The sequence below is a fragment of the Sorex fumeus genome, unplaced genomic scaffold (genome assembly GCF_029834395.1).
Source record: "Sorex fumeus unplaced genomic scaffold, SorFum_2.1 ptg000044l, whole genome shotgun sequence".
NCBI lineage: Eukaryota > Metazoa > Chordata > Mammalia > Eulipotyphla > Soricidae > Sorex > Sorex fumeus.
In genome coordinates this window covers 12,791,687-12,816,728 of record NW_026606101.1, presented here as the reverse complement: position 1 = coordinate 12,816,728, position 25,042 = coordinate 12,791,687, and positions in this window count along the sequence as shown.

The window sequence follows — 25,042 nt, the reverse complement described above, 5'->3', positions numbered from 1 at the left end:
AGTCATAGCTGTTGCTACGAATGTGCAGTTAGCCCTGAGGATGCAGGGTCGTGACATGGTGCACACTTGATGTTCGTAGCTATGTTCAGTGCTACAAACTTGCTTCTCTGTGGCAGGGTGCTAGGTACTGGGGTGTTGCATTTCAGCAAAGAGATATTGTGGGGTCCTTCTGAGGATTTCCCAGCCTGGAGAGGAAGACAAACTCCCCTGAAGATATCATGAATTTATTATTAGGATTCTCTAGGATAACAAAGGCAGCAAGATGGGGGCAGGGGTTCCCCCAAACCTGGACGCTGGGGATGGTCTGGAGTGGACTTTTAGAGCACCTGGTACCCCACTGAAGTGGGAGAGTCCTTAGGAAGGGCCCTGGTGGGAATGTGAAGAAGAGGAAAACTGCAGGCTGAGAAGTCAGTAGGCCCCAGGACCTTCCTGGACAGACCTGGAATTAGGTGCAGTCTCCAAATCACAACTTCAGTCTCAGGCTCTGTGTCTCTGGGCAGGTTGGCGTCCAGCTTTCAAACTTGGGCTGGGTGTTTGTAAACTAGGTGATCATCACAGCCCTCTGGAAGGAATGTTTAGGGGAAGAGTGACAGGTGCTTACTCTAGATCTCTTATCCTAGGACAAGATGTGGAAATTGGTTCTCTTGTGTGGCTTGCTTGCTGGAACCTCAGCATCACTTCTTCCAGAACTCAGGGGAGTACTGGGCAAGGTGAAACCTGCTGTTGAGGAAGGACTTGATGCATTTGATTGTAAGTTAAGCATCCTGGCTAGCTCCTGTCTGTCAGTCTCCTAAATGCTATACTCTTATTACAATTCACTTCTCAAGGCCGTTCTACAAAAGATTCTTCAAATTCTGTTTATAGATTTATGGGTAATTTAAATTCCTGGCTCAATCATTTATTTTCCTTAAAAATGCAACGATCAACAAATATCCTTTAACATTATATGTTGATGAAATTTTCCCAATACATGCACAGGATGAGTTTGTACTTAGATTTTAAAGATCCCAAAGGTGATGCTCTTTGGATATGTGTGTTTTTTTGGATTAAATCCTGAGATTCTCAGGCTATTCCTAGCTTGGTGCTCAGGAATGACTCTGGCTGTGCTCAGGGACTATGTGTGGTAATTGGGACTCAAGCAGATGCTGAAGCTGGAGCATGGGCACTCGAGGAAACAAGAGCCTTATCTTCTGTCCGATATCTCTGATCTAAGAAATGCATATATTTTATTATAGTAGATCCTGGCAAATAATGCCTTATGTCAACATTTTCTCCAGTGGTCTGGGACAGTGCTATTTTCAAAATTACTGCCTTGATAGTACTAGTACGAGCATCTTAAAAATTCTCCCAATATCATCAATAAAAGATTGTTATTCATTAATTATGGAAGAATGTAATAAAAGTCTTGATCAACCACTTGCATGTTTTTAGTGAATTGCTGTTATTGTTATTTCCTGGATCACACACAGTCTCGTGCTCAGAGGCACTATCTAGGCTGGTGCTATGGGGTTGATCCTGGAGGTGCTTAAGGGACCATGTGGTGCCAGGAATCAAACCCCAGTCTCCTGCAGGCAAAGTGCACCTGCCCTTTGAGCTAGTTCCTGTCCTTGGTGAAATTGTTATATTCTTAGCATATTCTTTTGCTGGATTGTTTGATTTTTTTCATTGATTTGTATTAGCTCATTGAAAACTAAGGAAATTAGCCCTAACAGGCATAGAAAGATTTAAGGCTACCTGTCTAATTTTTTTTCTTGCAGGGTGGGGTTTTACCCAGTAGTGCTCAGGCTACTTCCTGCTTATTGCCTAGGGGTTGCTCCAAGTAATGCTGGGGTATCACATAGTGGTGGGAATCAGATCCAGGCCTCCCGAATGCAAAGCATGCCCACTAGTCCTTTGCACTTACCCCCCAGTCTCTAAAAAGATGTATATTTATTCTTGGATCCTTTTTATCTGATCCCTTTAGAGGGCATAACACCACATCTAGCGTGCTCAGGTATCCATATACAGGTCTGAGTAGTGACCCAGTGTCAACTGTGTGCAAGGTAAGTGCCTTGAGCCCTGCACAATATCTTCAATTTCTTTTCTGGGTTCTCAAAAGAATCTAACTTCCTTTTCATCTTCTGGAAACATTAACAACACATGAACAAACATTCTTTCCATGAACATAAAAATATGTGGTTGCCTTTCAAACCTTAGACAGGACTTAGGCAAGCTTCAAAGATACATTAAAGATCCAACTTTACTCCAGGGAGAAATAGATGTGGAAAAAGTCACCTTGTGAGACCAGATATAGTTTATTGAAACTGGGTTTTCCTTTTGCATCATTTACCTGTGGATACTGTTCACTGAGTTGTTAATTTGCACGTGCATGAAGCATACCTTCCATTGTAAAATATTTTTGTTTTTCATTGATTTAGTGGTTTATTGTTACTCAAACTACTTTTACACACACACACACACACACACCAACAGAACCTTCCTCCTTTGCATATGTGCCATTCCATTTGACATCTGCCATGTCACACATTTTTCTTCTGATTTTTTTTGTGTGCATGGAGACTTCTTAGTCCAGTGTCCATTTTTCTGGTACTGTATGAACCTTGCTACTGAAAAACTGTCCTTCTAAGGCTTTTACTTCTTTTCTATGAGCAGGAGCAGTATAATTACCTTGATTCTAGATTTCCCGTGCCATAATTTATTCTCCTGTGGCATCTTCCATAGTGTTTCCGAATGGTGGAAATACCTCATTGAAAGCAATAGAGCAGAGTCACTGCTCAGAGGTTTCTGTACAATCAGCTGGTCAGATGCTCCAGTCTTACAGATGAGTAAAGAATATATATCTCTTTGAAGACAGCATGGAACAAGTAAGAACTCCAAGGGACTTGAGACTTTACAGCCATTTCTAGGCTGCGAACCTTTTCTTCCTCATCTGTAAGTAGATAGAATTGCAACCCCTACATTAGTGAGCTATTCAGATTAAACCACAGAGCATAAACTCATGGTCTTACCCAGACCGGGCACGAGATTGCTGTGTCACTAAAGGTTTGTACATTGCCCTAATGCAGATTGTTCTCCCCAGCTCTTGGTCAGCAATTGAAGACTGAGTTGATCAAGATTCAGAAATCTGATCTTTGGGAAAATGTCAGAGAGACCGTCCAGGGAGGCAAGAATGTTTTGGGCAATGTCATCGCTAAAGTCCGATCTTTAGGGTGAGTTGGCATGGGACTCCCTATATCAGGGGCGGTAGGGGGAAGTCAAAGACTCAGCAGTGTAAAACCCTGGTCTCTCCCCGCTGAACTTGGGGTGCTAAACCAGAGGCCTGAGTAAATCAGAGGTGGGGGTGTAGAGCCATAGGGCCTTGTGGAGTTGAGTGCCCACTTTGTGTCATTTTACCTTCAGGATGCAGCATCACCATCATTACCAATTGCTTTCTAGTGTCTGATGCCCCTTTACCAAGGAACCACACATTTCTTCTCCAAATAGAGCTGAGGAGAAAATGCTGACACCCCCCACCCCCCACCCCCAAGAGAAAGGAAACCAGATTCATAGCATGGGGCTCGCTCCCCATACATAGTTTTGGTGTGGTTTGGTTTGTTTAGAGGCCACACTGGCTGGTGCCCAGGAATTGTTCCCTGTTTGGTGCTCAAGGATCATTCCTGGCAGTGCTAGGTGGACCGTGCAGTGCTGGGGATTAAACTGGGGCTTCCTGCATGCAAAGCCTGTGCCTTTCCTGTTGACCCCTCTCCCCATCATTACCTGTGTATTTTGTACAGAGTGGAACTCACTGATGTCCAAGTCCTGGATATGAAGCTTGAAGTGAAACCTGATGGCAAAAATATGGACCTGAGGTTCCCCGTCAGAGCTAATGTTACCATAAAGCTGTGAGTTTGCGTTTCCAATCTGGGGTCTGGGAAAAGCGATGTGTCCTGTGTCCAATAGGCTCCAAACAACCCCAACACTTTGCTACTTGCTGTCGGATCTTGGGCCTCAGTGTTCCCATCTGTAAATTGGACGTATTTCCAGCTAAAACCCATAGCCTTTACAAGCTTCTCACAAGCCTTAATCCAGCCTTTAACATTTTTTTCAGCAAAAATGAAGTATGAGTAATTGAGATGACATGAATGCCAGAATTTCCTCCCATTGTTTTGTCTTCTCAGAGTCTCTTTAAGTAGCAGAAGCTGTTACAGATCCGTGCAGGCAATTGTGAGCAGTGAGCTATGGTATAGAAAAAAGGCAGATGTGAAAAATAGATCTTTATCTTTTTAATATCTTTATTCTGTGTGGTCTCAAATCTTACAATAAATTTACATACCCAACCCACCCATCTACTCCATTCTAGAAGTAACACTTTTGTCCTTAAAGTTTTATACTTATCACAAAAGATAAATCTGAAAATACTCTAGGAAGATAAGCATGTATCGAAGAAACCTTATCAGTTATGGACATTCTGTATCTTTTGTTCCTTAGCTATGAGATCTTAAGAACATTTTATAATCTCATGATTCTTGATCTGAAAATAGGAATTATAGATAATAGTAGTATTTTTTCCACATGGTGTTATGTAATGACTAATGTTTTGCCAGACTGATGCATAACACACACATATATATAATTTTTAAATTATTTTTTCTTGAGGTGCCAGAATGTTAATTATACTTTGGGTGCACACATCATCTCAAAACCACAGCCATCACTGAGTCCACTTCCTTCCATTAGTGCTCCACAGCCCCTCCCTTCTTCTCCCCCCAGCAGACAAGCTCATGTTCACAAACAAAAATCTCCAGTTCCAATGTCTTTGATCATTTGTTGCTCCTTTATTATGTTTCTTTATATCCCACATATAAGAGAACATTATTTTCTTTTGTCATTGAGGTGACACTTACACACTTACACACTAGCTAGCTGTAAATCAATAATAAGTTGATAAAATAAATGTTTTTCTTCAAAAAACTATACATATATTACAGGTATATATTGTAAATAGTAAAGAATATGGCTAACATAATGCTCGAGGTAAAGGTAAAGGTAAAGGCCCTCCCGTTGATCATCGATTTGCTCGAGCGGGCCCAGTAACGTCTCCATTAGAGACTTTGTTGTTACTGTGTCTGACATATCGAATACGTCATGGGGAGCTTGCCAGGCTCTGCCGTGCGGGCGAGATACTCTCGGTAGCTTGCCGGGCTCTCCGAGAGGGGCAGAGGAATCGAACTCGGGACTGGAGCCATAGCACAGCGGTAGGGCGTTCGCCTTACAAGTGGCCAACATAATGCTAGTACATTTAAAATTTAAAGGAAGCAGGTAAATCATACAAATATTTAACTGAGTAAGAGGGGGAGGAGGCGAATTAAGAAAAGGTTAAGAGAAAATTTGAAAAGGCCTATAACAGTATAAGCCTGTATTTTATTCTAAAGAGTATATGGCTTGGGGGCTGGCGAGATAGCACAGCGGGTAGGGTATTTGCCTTGCACGCGGCCCACCCGGGGTTCAATTCCCAGCATCCCATATGGTCCCCTGAACACCACCAGGAGTAACTCCTGAGTGCAGAGCCAGGAGTAACCCCTGTGCATCGCCAGATGTGACCCAAAAAGAAAAAAAAGAGTATATGGCTTTATGTTTAAAATATTATACTATAAATATTGCTTATGGGCAGAGCCTGGCAAGCTCCCCGTGGCGCATTTGATATGCCAAATTCAGTAACGGCAACATTACTGTATTGTAGCAGTAACAGGTCTCATTCCCCTGACCCTGAAAGAGCCTCCAATGGTTGGGAAGATGAGTAAGAAGAGGCTGCTAAAATCTCAGGGCTGGGAGGAATAGAGACATTACTGGCACCCGCTCAAGTAATTCGACGGTCAACGGGGTGACAGTGATACAGTGATTATAAATACTGCTTAAGTATTGAGTTAATAAGTTAAAGATTGCAATAAAAATCTCTATAGATGAAAAAAAGTCACCTGAAAAGACAAACTTCCTTTCAATACGACTGAAACATTAATTCATTATTGAAAAAGAATACAATTCCTTAGCAAGCTAGGAATAAAAAGATATTCCTCAATGTAGTACAAAGTCATCATATTTACCAGGAGTGAGAGTTAAAGTGCTTTTAGTATCAAAATATTAATCAGTTAATAATATTAATATTAATCTTAATAAGTTAATAATCACTATACTTTGTGATTATTAACTTTTCATTTTAATTATTGGGCTGGTGTTCTAGAAGTTGATATGAACCAGACCCTTCTGGCCAGGCGATGCAGCCCACAGTGTCAGTATGCTTCTCCCACAACAATCGAACACTGCTAGTGCGGCTCATGTACCTCTGGGAGAAGAGGCAGCCTGGGGAAGAAGCAAGTGGGACCTTGTAGACCTTCTAGCCTTCTGCTCACCAGAATCTTTGTTGTAGGCCTATTCTTGGCCAGGTGACTAATTTGGCGGTTTCCCTGGACCTCCTGACTTCTATCACCGTTGAAAATCCAGAGTCTGAAAACCCCACATTGGTCAAAGGAAAATGCAGGAGTGACCCAGCCAGCTTCAAGCTCCTCTTACTGGACGGGTAAGGCCCATTCATCAGCTGAACAGGGCACCAGAAAACCCCCGAATGTCAACCCCATCCCTGTACATGAAAAGTGACGAAACTGAATTCAGACTCTGGCGTCAGGCAGACCTTGGTTCCGGTAACAGTTGTAGCACCTCTGTGTGACTCTGTGACTAACTTGGCCACTCTGAGCCTCACTGGCTTCTGATTCCTCACACCCCCTCCCCCTGGCCCTCCCCTCCCCCGGCCTCCTCAGCTCTCCTTTCTCACAAGACCTCTGCTTGAGCTGATCTGCTGCTTAGCAGTCTGCCACAGCCTGCTGTGACCTGTGCCTCCCCTGGATCCAAAGCAAGCTTCTTTCTACCTACTCTGATGGTGACCATAGAGGTCTTGTCACAGGGTGTCATTATAGATTTAATTGTACCTTGATTTTAATCCATAATATTAAAAAATAGTCTCTAGTATCCCTGTCACCTGCCATCAGACATGGCTGTAGCATAGGAGAAGCTATTGGAAACCATAGACTTGGCCCCCATGTTCCTGGAGCTTATGGTCCCGAGGAAAGACTCCTAGAAGAGCACTTAGTCCATCAGCTACAGAGGCCTCCAGGGACAGGTCAGTCTGATGAGCCTTGGGCAGAGCAGTGCACTTCAGGGGAAAAGGGGCGAGGGAATCCAATTCAAAGTCCTCTCTTAGGGAAGCAGTCAAGGGGACTACCCTGAGGTTGTGACAATTAGTGGAGCACTGGAGATGGGGAGTAGTTCATCTCAGCAAGATGTGCTGAATGTTTGGGTACCAATTTGGAGCTGCTTGTGCGTGGTTCATCTCTGGGATCTCGGCTGAGCTGGAACCTGGCAGAAGTTCTAGAATCATGTGGTGCATGAAAGAAATGGTTGTGATAGTCCCATCAGGTCTGGGATGAGTCACGGGTCTGATGAGGGGCTCTTAGATAATTCCAGGCTAGAGGTGCTGACATTACAAAGAGGGTCTATCTCTGGGACACCTCTAACTTGGAAGAGCTGAAGCTCGGTGACCCTCACTGCTGACAGCTCACCCTGTTCCCTCACTCTTCCAGAAAGATCCCCGCCTTCAACAGCCTGTTGAACAACGTGGTATCCCTCGTGCAGAAGACTGTGTCCTTGGTGGTGGAGAAGGGGGTGAGTCCCCCTAATCCTGGGGCCCATATGTAGACCTGGCATTGACAGCGGTGGCTGCACTCTCTGTCCTCTTCGCTCTGCAGACAGTCAGAGGGAAACTACCCCTGCTGGGCTCAGCTTGAAAGGCACCTGTACTAGCAACTTTCTGGGAGTCATCTCAAGCCTTAGCCATATCCATGTAATTTCTTTCAGCCTTTATAGTTATTATTTTTCCTTCGGTCAACAGGTCTTCACTTACAATTTCTCCGACTCCCTCATTTTAAAAAAGGAAACCTTTGTTTTCGAATGGTAAATAGATATGAACCTTGTCCACCGCACAACTACAAACCAAGCCCAGCCTTACAGAACAGCGTTTCTCAGCAGTGCATGTCCCTGAACCATATGTGCTGAGAGCAGGATTTCAAGTCTCATAGAAAACCGGGAGCTCCTGGATCCATCCCTGGAGAAGGGAGCCAAATCAGTGTTTCTGATAGGAAAAGCCTGGATGATTCTGGGAGTCACTGAGCCGGACCTTCATAACTTAGTGTGTGATCCTTCCCAGTATCCCCCACGATTCTTGGATGCTCTTAGAAATGCAGATTCCAGAACTCTCTCCAGAGTACTGAATTGGAAATGGGAATTTAATGCCAAAGATTAACACATATACACACAAACACCTCTCTCTCTCTCTCTCTCTCTCTCTCTCTCTCTCACGCACAAACACACACACATGTCTTCATTGCTTTCCAGGGCTCTGAGTGTCTCTAAAATCCCAGGCTTCCGAATTCAAGGTCTCTAGGTGGACAGGGATGTGGGAATTGCTCATTCCAAGCTCCCTGGGTTCTACTGTGCTGGGTTTGGGTCCCAGGAGCCTGTGTTCTCAGATATGTGGTTTCTCGGCTCCCATTGCTCTTGAGTCCTAAGGATCAAAGACCCTGAGAGACCATGGAAGGGGCTTCTCCATGTGTGCCCAGTAGACACTCACCTGCCCTCCTCTCCCCACTCCCTCAGGTGTGCCCTTTGACTTACTCCTTGACTGACTCCCAGGCTGGTGTCATCATCACAGGTGAGTGAAGCTGCAGCCTGGGGAAGCTGAAGTGACTGCAGCTTGGTTAGTTATTGCTTATTGCTGAAGTCACCAGGCAGAATGGCCCGTGACAGGAGTTGGACTGGATGGAGATTCTAATCCTAAATGTGCTGCTCAGTACCTGTGTGTGTGTGTGTGTGTGTGTGTGTGTGCGTGCATGCACGCATGCATGTGTGAGTAGGGGAGGCTCCAGTGACTTAATCCCCTAGCTGCCCAGTTTGCTCCTGCATGAAGGGTCTGTTTCCTTGCTGAGACGTGGATTAGAAGCAGTAGCATAAGGGCCTCTAGGAAGCCAAGCCCATCCCTGCTTCTCTTAAGGAAGCTGGACTACTCCAGAAACTGAGGTACCTTGGATTCCAAAGACTCCCTTCTGGTTTGCTTGGGCTGCAGAGATGATTAAGGAGGCCTCACATCCCAGCAGGCTTTTTGTGGAAAGAACTACAGTTCATTTCCTCGATAATCATCTCATAGACCCTTGCAAGTCTTTGGAAGTGGCATGCTCATTGCACCCACTTTATAGATGAGCAAACCAAGGCTCAGACATATGGCAGGATGTCTGGGGTCTCCTGGTATCAGACCACAGGGATGGTAGTCCCTGGGGTCTTGCTTCTACTTGGCAGAGACTCAGGTTTGTTGCTGTTGATCTTGTTCCAACAGAAAACACTAACCTTGGAGTCCAAACAGGAATCTGAAGACTGTGGGATGAGCGTGGCGATCCTCCTAATGGTGAGGGTCCCACTCCGGATCTGGCCACAAGGGCTCAAGGAGCCTCCACAGGGCCTGTGTGGAGCAAGGCTCAGCTTCTCTTGTTTCAGCAACTGAGTCCTAATGTTGAGCCTTGGCTCAGCACCGATCTGTTTCCAGGCTGATCATGCTCATTCTCTGAACCCCGAGTTTCAACCACACACATGCACACAGCTCCAATTCTGCCCCTAAACCCAAGTTCTAGCCCCAGAGGTGCCTTCCTTCCATTGACTGAGCCCTGACAGGTCCCAGATCCAGAGGCTCCGGCCTGACCCAGCCTGATCCATGATCCTGCCCCCACACTGAGCTCAGTCCCCTGGTTCTAACCTTGGTCTTGCCTCCTCAATCTTTCCATCTCTGCTGTAGTTTCTGGGGGGAGAGGAGAGAACACGGAGTGTCTGGAATAGAGTGAGACCCCAGAGCCCAGACCCCAGGTCCAGGGCTGTAGATTCTCGGGGTGCTGTGGGAACAGGCTGCACTGGAGGTATCTGGATGAAGGTGGGTCCCCAGAAGGGCCCGAGACTGCTGCTCGAACCCACTGAGTCTCCTTGCAGGTCTTGACCAGCCTCCCCTTCTGGGTTTCCCTCTGAGCAGATGCTGCCGCCCACCACAGCCCGAATCCAAGTCTGAGCCAGCTGGACTGTCCTCAGAGTTGGGACCACTACCCCATTCTCTACTCCCCGTTCAATAAAAAGCCATTTCTGCACCTCGGTATCACCTGTTCTTTCTTCCACTGGGGTGTGTGAGAGGGGTGGGACAAGGGATAGAGTCAGAGGCCTGGATCCAGAGTTGGAAAAAAATTTGGGATTAGGCAGCTTAGAAACGAGAACAAGGGAGTCCAGAGGGAGTGTGCAGCAGGTTAGATTCATCACTTGTATTCAGCTGACCCCAGGTCACATATCCGACCCCACAAGTGGTGCTATGTGTCCATTGGGAGTGATTCATGAGCCCAGAGCCCAGAGTAAGCCCTGAGTAACTCTGGGTGGAGGTCACCCCTCCACCCTCAACTTCACCCACTACCAATTTGGTGAGTTGACTTTGTCACAGAGAAGCCTAGAGCTAACTCAGCTCCCTGAGGCCATCTATGTGGGGACAGATACACCCTTTTAGCAGAGTCTAGTGAGCAGCGACTGGCCCGGCAAGCAGGGGACACAGGAAAATCAGCTCTGGGGACAGGCCCAGCAGGACTTCCCTTACTGTGGGGCCTCGTGGAGGGTCAGGTGACCTGTGAGTGAGGAGCACAGCAAAGACATAGTGGCATGTGGGTTTGAGGCCTGTGCCCACACAGGGCTGCTTGACCCCCACAGGCATGTGTGGGAACTGTTTCAGCAGCATCTGAGAACGCCCGTGGCTGTGGTGCCCAGGGGTCAACCCTCCCCCCTGTCCCCCCAAGCAAGTGCTGAGTGTCTCTGTGCCCACATGAAGGTATCTACTTATGGGCTCAGGCCCTGGGGGTGCTTCCCTGTGCCATGAACACCAACTTCTCTTGCTCCCTGATCCTCCATCCATACCCCTAAAGACAGCTGAGTCAGGCCACGACAGATTCATAGTGCCAAGACCACAGGCCCATCCCCAGACACCCCCTCACTGACACGGGCACAAGTGCCCTCCACCAGGTGGCACTTCTCTTTTTTCCCCTCTCTCTTTTTATTGTTTTTTTTTTTTTTTTTTATGAAATGTGACCCAGGGAGAGACTCAGAGTCCCATAGGTGAAGGAAGAGAAATGACTCTCTTGGACTGGGATTCGGGTTGCTCCAGAACAGAGAAAGCCAAAGAAATTTCTTTTTCTGTTTGTGGTGATGGGGAGAGAACCTCGGCCTCACACATGCAGGACCATTGCTCTGCTGAGCCTGACCTCTGCCCTAGCTTGCTATTCATGTACCCAGTTGAAGACGAGGAGACTGAAGCTCTGTAGGCGTTTGGTATTAGATTTTCTCTCACCCTGAGCACTGTTTGGCTGAAAGGGGCTACATGCCTGATGGCACAATTTGGAACTCCAGGCTCTTGGCATTGTTGTGGTTGCCAACGTTAAGACTATGGTTTTACTGAAATTACTATAATGTATGGGGCAACATTATTACAGACCTCAGCAACTTTAATTTACAAAGTGTGTGTGTGGGGGGGTAGTAGGAAGAACTTTAAAAGAATGGCATACTCAGATTAAAGAGATTTGCTCCAGGTTATACTGACTTGGTCCATAAAAAGAAAAACTTTGCTGCCAATAGATGGGCCACTTTGGAATGAAATTTAGGAAGAACTGGGAGCCAATGAGAGTCTATGAAAATGAGTATTAGGATATTTCCAGGGATGGGCCCTCAGGCTCACCGCCCTGATGATGAGAGGGATTGAAAAGCACAGAAGAAAGAGAGAGAGAGGAAGAGAAAGAGGAAGAAGGAGGGAGGGAGGGAGGGAGATAAAGAGAGAGAGAGAGAAAGAAAGAGTGATAGTTGTTAGTAAATAGCCTTTCAAAAAGGGTGTCTAGACAGCATGGAGGTTATGGTCCCACATATTGGACCCACAAGTTCCTCCTGCTCCCAAAAACTTTGGACAGAATGTGGGGAGCCATACAGAGGCAAGGGACAGGCCCAGGGCTGCAGAGGTCTCCGTTCCCTCATTGGCAATAGAAAATGCAAACAAGGATTCCTAAAAGGTCTTAAAAGGAATCAACCTCCATATTGGGTCCTCTGTTGGATTTTTGTTTTGGTGAAGCAAGATCGTGTTTACTGAAACCTATTGAGAAAGAGGTGAGGGGAGAGGAAGAGAAGTACATGTTAGGGAGAGAACATAGGCTTCTCCAGAGTGGAAATAGGCAAGCAAAGAAACAGTAACAAGCAAGTGAGAAGCGTGCTCAAGGGAGAACACGAGCTGGAAGAGCCAGGTCCTCCATTGTTTAGACTGTATGTTCTACCCTTACATATTTTTACAAAACTTCTTTTTGTTTTGTTTTGTTTTACTTGGCTCGAGTGGGCCCAGTAACGTCTCCATTGGAGACTTTGTTGTTACTGTGTCTGGCATATCGAATACGTCACGGGGAGCTTGCCAGGCTCTGCCGTGTGGGCGAGATACTCTCGGTAGCTTGCCAGGCTCTCCGAGAGGGGCGGAGGAATCGAACTCGGTTCGGCCATGTTGGCTGCGTGCAAGGCAAACGCCCTACCGCTGTGTTATCGCTGTTTTACTTTGTTTGGGGGCCACAATTGACATTGCTCAAGGGGTTACTCCTTTTTCTGTGCTCAGGAATCCTTCCTGGTGGAATCAGGGGACCTCTGTGGGATGGCGGGGTTTGAGCTTACCCACTCTACTATCACTCCACCCCAGCAACGCTTCTTTCAAAAACAAAAAAACAAGCTATGTTCCAAAGCAAACAGCAAGCTATATCTCTTTGTGAATAAAATGGAATATTTGCTGCTTTCTCTTCCAGAAAATTCGTGTCCACTTATCAAAATGTTCATTGCCTCACTCAGAGCTAAGAGAGCAGAGATTTGTAAAGTCTCACTGTCTCAGGTTTACAAATATTTGGCTTAATTTAACTTCCTGGATTTGGTGTCATACAGTTCTTTTTTGACCTGCTTCTATAAGAAACTTATTGGTAGCAGTATGTGAAGGTAGAAAAACATTGGGTAGTCTCAGTGGACTTTATAAAAATGGAATAATGGTGAATTGCAAATTTAGAAAGTTTTTCATGGCAAGAGTTTCAGGCAAACAGTGTTCCAATACCAGTCCCTTCACCTGCACCCACCTCCCTCCACCAGTGTCCCCAGTTTCCCTCTTGAGTCTCCTTCCCACCCTCAGCCTGCCTCTATGGCAGGCATTTTTTTCTTCTTTTTCCCCCCTTTCTTCCCTTTTGGCACTGTAGTTTACTGTACTGTTGCTGTGGGTACCATGTCTATGACTTTGCACCCTTTCAGCACTATTTCTTATAGAGTGCTCCCCTTCCTGGCAGTGGCAAGTTTCTTATTGGAGTTTCAATTTCCAGGCTCTTCATTCCTATTGTCTCTGGGCATTTGTTTTTAACCAGCTATGTTTCTTTATAGCCCACGTATTAGAGAGATCATTCTGTGTCTCTTCTTTACTCTCTGACTAGCTTCACCCAACATGATACTCTCCAAATACATCCCCATTATAGCAAATTGCATGACTTTTTTATGGCCAAGAAGCATTCCGTTGTGTATATGTACCACAGTTTCTTTAACCAGTCATCTGTCCTTGGACACTTGAATTGTTCTCAGATTTTGACTATTGTGAATAGTGTTGCAATGAAAAGAGGAGTACGAATGTCTTTTCTGCGTTGTGTTTTTGCTCCTTGTTCTATTCCAAGGAGTGGAATTGCTGGGTATATGGAAGCTCAATTCCTAGTTTCCTTTTTAAAAAAGAAATGAACATGTTGTTTTCCGAAAAGGTTAGACAAGTTGGCATTCCTGCCATCAATGAATGACAGTCCCCTGTATCCATGCCGACATTGGCTGTTGTTGTTTTTGGTGTGTTTCAGTTTCTCTGGTATGAGATGATATTTTATTGTTGTTTTTATTTGCATTTTCTTGATGAGTAGTGATAGAGAGCATTTTTTCATGTGCCTTTTGACTATTTTTATTTCTTCTTTGAGTAAGTTTCTGTTCATCTCCTGATTTTTTGAATAAGGTTAGATTTTTTTTACACAGTTGTTCATGATTTACTACATTCAATATTTCAACATCATTTCCACCACCAGTGCACCTTCCCATCTCCATTGTTTCCAATTTTCCCGACCACCCTCAAGCTTGCCCCTTAAGCAGACCCCGAACAATTTACTTTATATTGCTTGTTATAATTCTCTAATTCGCTGTGTATTCGATATGCCAAAACCAGTAACTACAACTGGTTACTGAACAGCGACATCAGTCAGGCAAAACCGTTGATTGAATGTGATGTGGTCTATTTCATTGTGGAATCGTCCACCGGGAGACTCCCATGTCCATCGTTTAGATTCTGCCTTCTGGAACTGTGAGTTACCATGAATGGTCTTGGTCGACATGATGAACTCAGACAGTGACCCTGAAGGCTTCACCTGACCCTGAAGGCTTCACCGACATGGCAGCACTGAGAAGGATGAGAAAGGAGAGGCCGACAAAATCTCAAGGCCGACGTAGGCTGCCACAACGAAGGAAGACAAAAATGATCGTCTGTACTTTCAATGCACGTACGCTAGCATCAGATGCATCCATCGAGGACCTGATGGTACAAGCGCGAATGATCAAGTACGACATCATTGGTCTGACCGAGACAAGAAGGCACGAATCTCACCATGCCGTTTTCGACACTGGAGAAGAATTGTTCCTCGGAACATGCGATAAAAGAGGTGTTGGAGGCGTCAGTGTCTTTGTCAACACAAACTTGGCCAAGAGCATTGATTCATTCGAATGCCTAACAACCCGAATCGGACGTTTACATTTGAATAGATGTGGCTCACTGCCTGCAGTTTCTATCTTCGTTGTCTATGCACCAACATCTCATTATGATGAAAGAGAAATCGAGAAGTTCTACATGGAGCTGGAGAAGTTCTATAAAGAAGACCACACCTTCTACAAGATCATTGTGGGTGATTTTAATGCCAAGATAGGACCAAGAAGATCAGCTGAAGAACTTCACATCGGGACCCATGGCCTAAATGGAACGAACAGGGTGAGAGACTGTCTGAGTTCATCATGTCGACCAAGACCATTCATGGTAACTCACAGTTCCAGAAGGCAGAATCTAAACGATGGACATGGGAGTCTCCCGGTGGACGATTCCACAATGAAATAGACCACATCACATTCAATCAACGGTTTTGCCTGACTGATGTCGCTGTTGTCCCAAAATTTCGAATGGGATCGGACCACCGTCTCCTTCGTGCAAAATTCTACTTCACAGAGCGGGGAGAAAGGGCTGCAAAGTTCAAAAAGAGAACTCCCAGAATGACCACCAACTGGGAACTCTTTGGTACTATTGTGGCAACATGGGAAGATGCCATTGTTGACAACATTGACGAGGAATACGATCGACTGATTCAGCACCTCCATGAATGTGCGAGGAATGCCAAGAGAGAGATAGCCACAAAAAATCGCCTATTTTCAAAAACTCTTGAGCTAATTCGCCAGCGTGGTTTGGCGCATGCCTCAGGCAACCGCAAGCTAACGTCTGAGCTCGCAAAGCAGTGCAGAGATGCGATCAAGGAAGACCTCAAAGAGAGAAGAGCAGAAGTACTGGTAGATGCGGCAGAAGCCGGGAAAAGTATTTGTAACACCTGCCTGTCCTTTGCCAACTATAAGACCAAGATGACTGCCCTCCGATGTCCTGATGGATCCATCACATCCTCCAGAACGGCAATGGAAACGATTATCCATGACTTCTACTCAAATCTCTTCAATAGCCATGTCCACTTGCTGACATACCAAATTTCACAGGATGGATATGTTGTTCCCAACGTTCTCCCTTCCGAAATCCGACACGCCATTTCGTCGGTAAAGAAACAAACAGCACCCGGCCCAGACAAGGTCAGACCTGAACACCTGAAGAACCTGCCATCAGTACTCATCAATACACTGGTTCAGCTCTTCACTCGCTACCTGTCTGAATGCAAGATTCCGTCCCAATGGAAAACCAGCAGGACCGTACTACTGTTCAAGAAGGGAGACATCCATGACATTGGCAACTATCGCCCGATCTGCCTATTGTCTGTCATCTACAAGTTGTTCACTCGAGTCATCCTAAATAGGATTGGCAGAACACTAGATGAAGGACAACCATGCGAGCAAGCAGGGTTCCGCAAAGGATTCAGCACCATCGACCATATCCACACAATAACCAAGCTCATTGAGGTTTCTCGAGAGTTCAAGATGCCGCTCTGTTTAACGTTCATTGATTTAAAGAAGGCCTTTGATTCTGTTGAGACGGAAGCAGTCATTGAAGCCCTAGCCAATCAGGGCATTCAAGCCCAATACATCAGGATCCTCCATGAGCTGTATTGCGGATTCACTACCAGGATCTCACCATTCTACAAAGAAGTGATCGTTGATGTCAAGAGAGGGGTGCGGCAGGGTGATACCATTTCACCGAAACTCTTCAGTGCCACCCTCGAGAACATCATGCGACGACTGGAATGGGAAGGAATGGGAGTGAAGATAGATGGTCGGCAACTACACCACCTCTGCTTTGCTGATGACATTGTTTTAATAACACTAAACATCAGCCAAGCGGCACAAATGCTGACCGACTTTGACCGTGAGTGTGGAAAGGTAGGACTACAGCTGAATCTTACGAAGACAATGTTTATGAGAAACAGCCTTGTTCCTGACGCCCCATTCGCTTTCAATGGAACGACCATCTCCGAATGCAACAGCTATGTGTACCTAGGTCGAGAAGTCAACATGACAAATGACCTGGCACCCGAGCTGCGCAGGAGGAAGAGAGCGGTTTGGAACGCCTTCAAGAACGTCGAAGAAATAGCTAAGAGGATGAAGAACCTCCGGCTCTGGGCACATCTCTTTGATTCCACTGTTCTTCCTGCATTAACATATGCCTCAGAGACCTGGGCCCTACGCAAACAAGATGAGACCTCTATTCAGGTCTCCCAAAGAAGAATAGAAAGAGCTATGCTTGGAATATCACGTTTCACTCAAATGAGAGAAAGAATCTGGAGTTCTGACATCCGTCGATGATCAAGAATCAGGGACGCTGTCTCATTTGCCAAGGTGTCAAAAATCAGATGGGCTGGTCACGTAATGAGATTTAAAGACGACCGCTGGACTAGAGCTGTTACCGACTGGATTCCACGGGATGTCAAAAGACCGCGTGGCTGCCCACCTTCCAGATGGTCAGACTTCTTCGTGAAGATCATGAACGATCGGTTTGAGGCCCTTCATGTTCCCGGAGCGAACAGATGCCATTGGACTACACTAGCACGCGACAGGGACAAATGGAGACGTTACTGGCGCCTGCTCGAGCAAATCGATGACTAACGGGAAGTTAGGTGATTAAGTGAATTCTCTAAAAATGATCAAAAATATTTTCTTAGAAGAATATGTGTGAATATTTTTGTATCTCACCATTGTGTCATTAAGCCCTTGTAGAAGAGATTACTAACATGTTGTTACCAGTTAAGCCTTGGTGTTTATATTTTCTTAATCAAGTTTGGTTGCCTTCTACTTTACATTCCATCCTATGTGGTGTGCTAGTCCTAATGGATTTTTTCCTTGTAAAGTCCTACCATATGTCTTATTCTAACCAGAGTTTTCTTAGTCAAGTACATCAATAAAATAATATTGTGGCAGGATAGCAAGGGAGGTTTATTCACACTGGTGAGCTGACTTGGTGGACCAAAGTGAGGCAAGGCACCTTAAAGCTATCAATACTGACAAGGGGGTCTCAAGAGCACTTTTATAGAGCACCTTGTAGGCACATCCTTCTTATCTGTCATGCAACAGACAATACAGTGGGAGCATGAAGGTGGCAAAAGGTTACAACATGGCATCATGAGACAAGAAGTTGGACAAAAGGCATATATAGCAAGGGGAGTTCTCTAAAACCAGGGGTCCTTGTGGTCATTACAATTTGTAGTTTACCATTTATCAAGAATTTACCAAGCAAAAAAATTTTCTGGTACAGGTAACTTCCTACGTTCAATTTAACTAACTAAAAACTGCAAAATTATAATTCGCACAACACTATCTTGGATATTAGCCCTTATCAGATGAGTGGTGAATAAATAATTTCTCCCAAACTGTAGGGTATCTTCTAATTTTGTCTGAAAAGTGTTTGTTTAGTCTAAAAATAAAGGTTTGTCAGTATGGAGAGTTCTCAGTGAACTTAGAACTTGAACTGCCATATGTCCCAGCAGTTCTACTTTTGGGATCTATCCCCAGGACATAAAAACATGCTCTCGAAAGGCCATATAGACACTATTATTTATTGCTGCACTCAGTACAACAGCTAAGATATGAAATCAACCCATGTGCCCAACAGCAGATGAATAGATATATAGACACAATGGAATACGATGCAGCTACAAGGAATGATGAAATCATGAAATTTGTTGCAACATGGTTGGAATTGGAAGATATCACGTTGAATGAAGTAAGCCAGTAGAAGAAAAAAAACACAGGATGATCCCACTTACCTGTGGAATATAGAATACTGGATGAGGAAATGTATTGTAGTAAAAGGGGGATACTTAGATTATCCTTGATCCCAGTGTTTAGAGAGGAGATAGACAGAGAGGAAAGAAATAAAGGGAGAAAGAGAGAACATGAAGTAATGCGCTAACAGGTGCCAGGGCATACTAGTGATATGAGTGAGGAGTATAACCATATACCCCAAATTCAGATTCAACAGAACTGGAAACATGAGATCTAAGTGGCAACCACTGAAGGTTTGTAATGTGCCTGTCAAGTTGACAGTGTGTGGTAGTGGTGGTGGTGTGAGAGTCTAGGGGAGTGGGAAGGAGAGGGAATATGGAAATACTGGTGGAGAAAGTGGTGTTGAATTATTTTATGCCTAAAATATATCTATCAGTAACTTTGTAAGTCATGGATCTTTAACAAAAATTAAAAATAAATAAAAATAATGGTTTTGGAGTCATAAAATTTGGTTATAGGAATTTTATCCCACCATGCTTATTTATCAGAATTGGCTCATGTTATTTATTAGGGAAATTGACTTGTGTTTCAAGAATTTGTATTAATATAAAAGTTATTCATATTAATATTTTCCAAGTAATGGAGATGAAATAAAGTTGTCACACTAGTTATTTTCAAGCTAAGTTAAAACACTAACTTGGTAACCTGAAGTCATAGCATTTTGACTTGGAAAAAAATTAGGAGGGGCATTATAAATATATGCATGCTTAATGTTAAAAGGTTAATAAATGGAAATCCTTATTAACAATATGTTATTAAGAAACCCAGAAAGATCCTGGCACTTTCTCACCTCTCCTGTTTCAGAAAAGCCAAAGCAACAGAATCTTCACTATGTAGAAAGCTCCAAGTAGGGATGTCTTAGGAGAAAACCTAGAAAACCAACTTTGCTAGGCAAGAGAGCGTATCCCTGTTCTGGAATCCGGGAGCTAGCTTGCATCTCCACCTGAGATGTGGACTCTCAGCTCTCTCTTTCCTTCTTCCTCTCTCCCCCTTCCTTATAACCTCTAAATAATTCAGTTTTGTGTCATTATTTGCCTCCTCGTGAAATTTCTTTCTGTGATGGCAAGGTGGTAAACCTGAAAAGCCTGGGTAAGATTAGAACTGACTTTCCTTTCCTGCAAAGAGCAGTTCCAGCCTGAGTCCCAGCTCCCCAGGAAACCAGGTGCAAGGACTGTCTCCCATGCCCTATCAAACAAGTGGACATCAGGTGCATCTTAACGGCTGCCTCATGGGGCTGGGAGGACAGAAGGTCCCTACCCTTCAGGGACTCATAGCAGATTTTCATCAGTCCTAAGTCTCACAGGTGCTGCCCAGGTGACAGAGATGAGTAGAGAGAAAGTGGTAGATTTGCTTTTGAAGGTTGCCACCTCTCTCTTCCCCTCTTCACATATGCCACTCAGGGAAACTCCTCTGGCAACAAACTCAAGGCCTTGAAATAAGAGTTGTTCTTTAACTTTGCATACCTTTCCTCATGAACCTTTAAACATTATTTCTAATTCACAGTATTCTGTGAAGCTGCTGATTAAATTTCCTGAGATTATATTAAATATTCCAATGGCAGACCTAAATTTGCTTTTGTGTTAACTTTCACTACAGCGTGTCTTACAGGCACCCGCGAAATACATTTTTACATCAGTCACATTCTAAATTGCAAGCAGAACTAGTCAGGGGCCCTGCTAAGACAGACAAAGTCTGTTATCCCTTAGTTCAAGCTCAACAACCACATAAACTGTGATATCAAAATTAGGAGCATTTGATATTACCCAGTCTTACTCTAAAGAAATTACCAGGCCATGCCCAGATTGCCAAATTTATTCTCCTGTGTCATAACCTCAGGGAGCTAACCCATAAAGCTTGGAGCCAAATGCACTATTCCAAATGGATGTCACTCATTATGAGGAGATCCTCCCAGATCAGTATAGTCATGTATTTATTAATATCTATTCCAATGTTATTCATGCAACAGCCCATTGCAAAGAAAATCACAGTTGAATGCACACTGTGCATTTACTATATGGGGGAAATCTTTGAAAGTAAGAACTAAAAATGGTCCAGCTTATACTTGAAAAAGATTGCTGCAATTCTGTGTTCACTATCAAACATCACAAATTGACTTTTATTGATTTATTCTATGATACTTATATTTGCTACTCCTTTAAGGTTTTTTTGGAGCAAGCAATATAAAATACTTTTTTTATATGTTTGTCAAGGGGACAGACCAGGTGGTGGGAGGGAATCTGGGGAGGAGGGAAGGGCACACTCATGGTGGGATTGGAACATTATATGACTAAAATTACTCTATTAGAATCAACTTTGTATATCACAGTGTCTTAATGAAAACAAGTTTTAAATATCAATAATTCTGTACTCACTGGGACATTAAATTACCCAAGGAATACTCTACAACCCACAAGATCAAACTATAATAGGAAAAGCCCACCTAACAATAAAAATTTTTTTTAAATGGGAGATATTGGAGTGGGTCCAAATTATAATTTGAACCAAACATGCACCAAAATATAAATATTCCTTAAATACTTGACTTAAGTATTTAAAAATTTTAACCTGAACTCTTGAGAACTCTAGGCTGTACAAAACATGCACAACCCACTGAGAATTCACAAAAGCCCGCTGGGCTTTTTAAATACTTGCTGGATGAGTGTTGGCAAGGGCAGGGGAGTGAACAACACGGGGGCAAGGATAAGCTTGTCTCTCAACAGGAAAACAAATTGTGTGTGTCTCAGGGACAAGAGTAAAACTCTACTATGAGCTGGCTCCAGAGCCAGACTCCTTTCCTCTTAGAGGAACTGATGAGATGTCTCATTCTGAAAGACCACCCCCAGATCTGCATCAGCTACAAGGTGAATTATTTCCAACAAAACAGCCAGAACTATGACACTAAGCATCATCTGGGGAGACCTCAAGAGAGTAGAAAAACAACCAGAGCTAGTGCTAAAAAATTAGGGAGTACCTGCCTAACACCAGGGCATCTACTTTAGCAATGATATTTTTGTTTTTTAAATACTTTAAAATTTTATTTTCCCCTTATGCTTTATCTAAACACTGTGTCTTACAAAGTCGTTTGTGATGATTTGTTGCAGTCATTTAATATTTCAACACCAATCCCCCCACAATTACACCTTCCCTCCACCAGCAATAATATTTTTAATAACATACAATTCTTTACTATTAATGTTAATTTAATTGCTCTTAACTAGCTGATTCCCCAGAGCAAGCAACCAACATTTGTACTGGGAGCACCTCAATAATCTCCCTCTGTTTGATCTGGTAACCTGGTTTATGCAAAAAACTACCCAAAAACTGTTATTTCAAGCTTCCATTGATAAGCAACTTCTGACTTATTGGAGTACTAGAGTTAGCAGTGCAGTATCTCAGTCAAAGGCAAGGAGCTTTTGTATATAAACTCATACTTCTTGGTTTCTCTGTTTAATACATATGGATATGTCTGAACTCCCTTATGTGACTTGGAGTGAAGTAGAAAAACATTTACTCCTGGTATTCTACCCAGTGTTAGTCCAAAGCAATGAACAGTCTTGATGTTTTATTACATCGGCAAATGATTACTTCCAGAAAAAAATAAAAGAGTGGGGCACTTAGTAGGATTAGTGGAGTAGCCTCAATCCCATAAAGTTAGAACACTGGGCTAGCATTGCAATTGGGATTCTTCTAGGAACTGCAATACCACAATACCAACCCCACTATTGATCGTTTGTTGCATCATCAAGAGTCTATACCAGGCCTGGGAATGGCACCATAACACCCAACCCAACAGGGCCACTCCCAGAAACCAACACCATTGGACAACAACCTTTCAAAAGGAAGCACATCTATGATGCTAACAGCCCACCTTTAAAAATTTTTTTTTTAATAATTTATTTCTTTATTGAATCACTGTGGGAAAAGTTACAGAGCTTTCGGGTTTAGGTCTCAGTCATGTAAATATCAAACACATTTCCCTTTACCAATACTTATTTTTAACCCCGAACCCCAATAGAACCCCACCTCCCACCTCTCCCAATTCCTGTGAGGCAGATGAGTTATAGTTAATACTCTATCTACTTTGACTAGATACATTGTTTCGATAGAAGATGCACAATTATTGTTTAGAGTTTACGACCCACCCCCCACAATCAGACATGCTGAAACAGCGTTGTGAAATGATTTGCTTTCTACAACTTGGTTTAAGAATAAAATGATGGCGCGGCCGCTATTGCGGCCGTACGGTTTTGGATTTCTGCTATTTTACTTATTGACCCTGGAAGAATTTCTATTAAAAGTTAGATAGTTAAGAGATTGGTTTCTGTGCCCTGGAGTCGTGGCCGTGCCGGAGAGCCGCTCGTGGGGGGCAGCTGGCGACCTCGGTCAGGCGTGAGGGACGGCCCATTATGCCCCCCTTCCCATGAGGTCCCTGCCGCTCCCACCAACCCCGGCTCAAACCTGCTGTCCACAAGGCTCCCGTGCGGCTGCCATCTTTCTTTCCAGAGAGGAGCGGGCGGGCCGGTCAACACCCTTTCCCCTCCGGGCAGGCTTGGTGGCGCAGTTTAACACATAGTCCATTTGCTTTTCTGCTCCAAGCGGCTGGCTCTCTGTGCTAAGTCCTTGTGCCTTCGGGACCGTGGCCGTGCCGGAGAGCCGCTCGTGGGGGGCAGCTGGCGACCTCGGTCGGGCGTGAGGGACGGCCCACAACGCCCCCCTTCCCATGAGGTCCCTGCCGCTCCCACCAACCCCGGCTCAAACCTGCTGTCCACAAGGCTCCCGTGCGGCTGCCATCTTTCTTTCCCCCATTAAAAATTTTTTAAAAAGGGGAATATGTGGGGAATCTAACCATAAATAATAACCCCTGATTCGGGGTTTTACCCCTGGGTAAAACAAGTTTGACATTGCTAAACAATTAGGGCTGCAAAGGTACACCCAGGCAGAAATCAAACAAGAAATTATCATGACTTTAATATCTGATTTAGTTTAGACAATAAGTGTTGCAAATGTGTACCCAGGCAGGAATATATTAGGAGGGATAGCAAAGGAGGAATAAATAAGAGTGTACCATAATTTCAATGTCATACATGAAAGGTGCCTGATGATGGCATATCAGCCTATGATCACAGCTAAGTAAATATCCCAACCTGTACTCTTAATGTACTTGCTAACAAATACACCTGTTAATTGAAACAACGGCCCCCTTGTCTGGAGCCAGGGAGCCAGGGTGTGGGGATAGAAAATATGTCTAATTAATGACCAACTCTACCTTGTTTGGGTCTGTTGAAACTAGCTCACAGCAGGATTCTGTGGGTCTGGGCTAAAGAAGCTGGTTTGAATGACTATTTTAGTGGCGACAACTCCCCCCCCCCCAAATGTTCCACATAGAGTGTCACTACCGAATTACAGAAGACCTCAAGAAAAAGAATGAATGATTTCTGTTGTCATTCCGATGTCTCTATTCCGGGCAGGTCCCCATTCTGCGGTGACCTGAGGGTCCTCTTTGTGCATTCAGGGTCAAATTACCATCCCCAGGACCCACGATGGCAATGGATGAATGAAGAAATGGGGGTCACCAGGCTGGTTGGTAATCAATGATTTTTTAATTCAAGTCTCAAAGCGTTAGTTATAGAGAAATTATGAAGGGTTGAAGGTAGCAATTACACAGAGGTGTGGATGAACATTATTATAACAATGAACAGATGTAAAGCCCTTCCTTCAGGAGAAGTTATAGGAGATTAACTCAAACAAAACCTCATCTAAGTGCTCAGTACTCTGGATTCCTGCTAGGATATCCCAAGGGTGGAATTCCATCTAAGGGTATTTTACTTTCTCCTTTCCTTAGCCTTAAACAATCATATTAAATTTAATTCTTACTAATATTTCTAGTCATTTTGTATGACGATAGTAAGAAGTAAATTAAGTCAAAGAGTGGCTCTTTCTGGGTACATCTTGCTATATATCCCAGACCAGAGTCCTCAGGCCAGGTTAGTCTTTTTTAACCGAATAGGGTCCTTGTTCACTTATTTCTTTTTGGGTCATGACAGAGTTTGTTCCATGACCGTACTCTTAATTTATACTTCTTATGGTGCTTAATCTTTCCTATTCAATGCCAGGGTAACTTACAACTTGCCTTGTGTCCATTCAAATAGCTTGCTGGGACACCCTTTGGGGATGTTAGGAATGATAGGCTTAAGTCAAGAAAATATGACAGATGCCCAGGAATAAATATTATTTGGAGTCAGCTAACTCCAAAGGTAAAAAAGCATAGCATTAACTCTCTTCCTGTGTCTATACAAAAAGGATATTGCTCTAAAGTAAACTATGCAATGGACATAAAGGAAAGAGAAAAGCAATATTTCCCTTATATATACAAATCCAGAGCCCTGAAAAG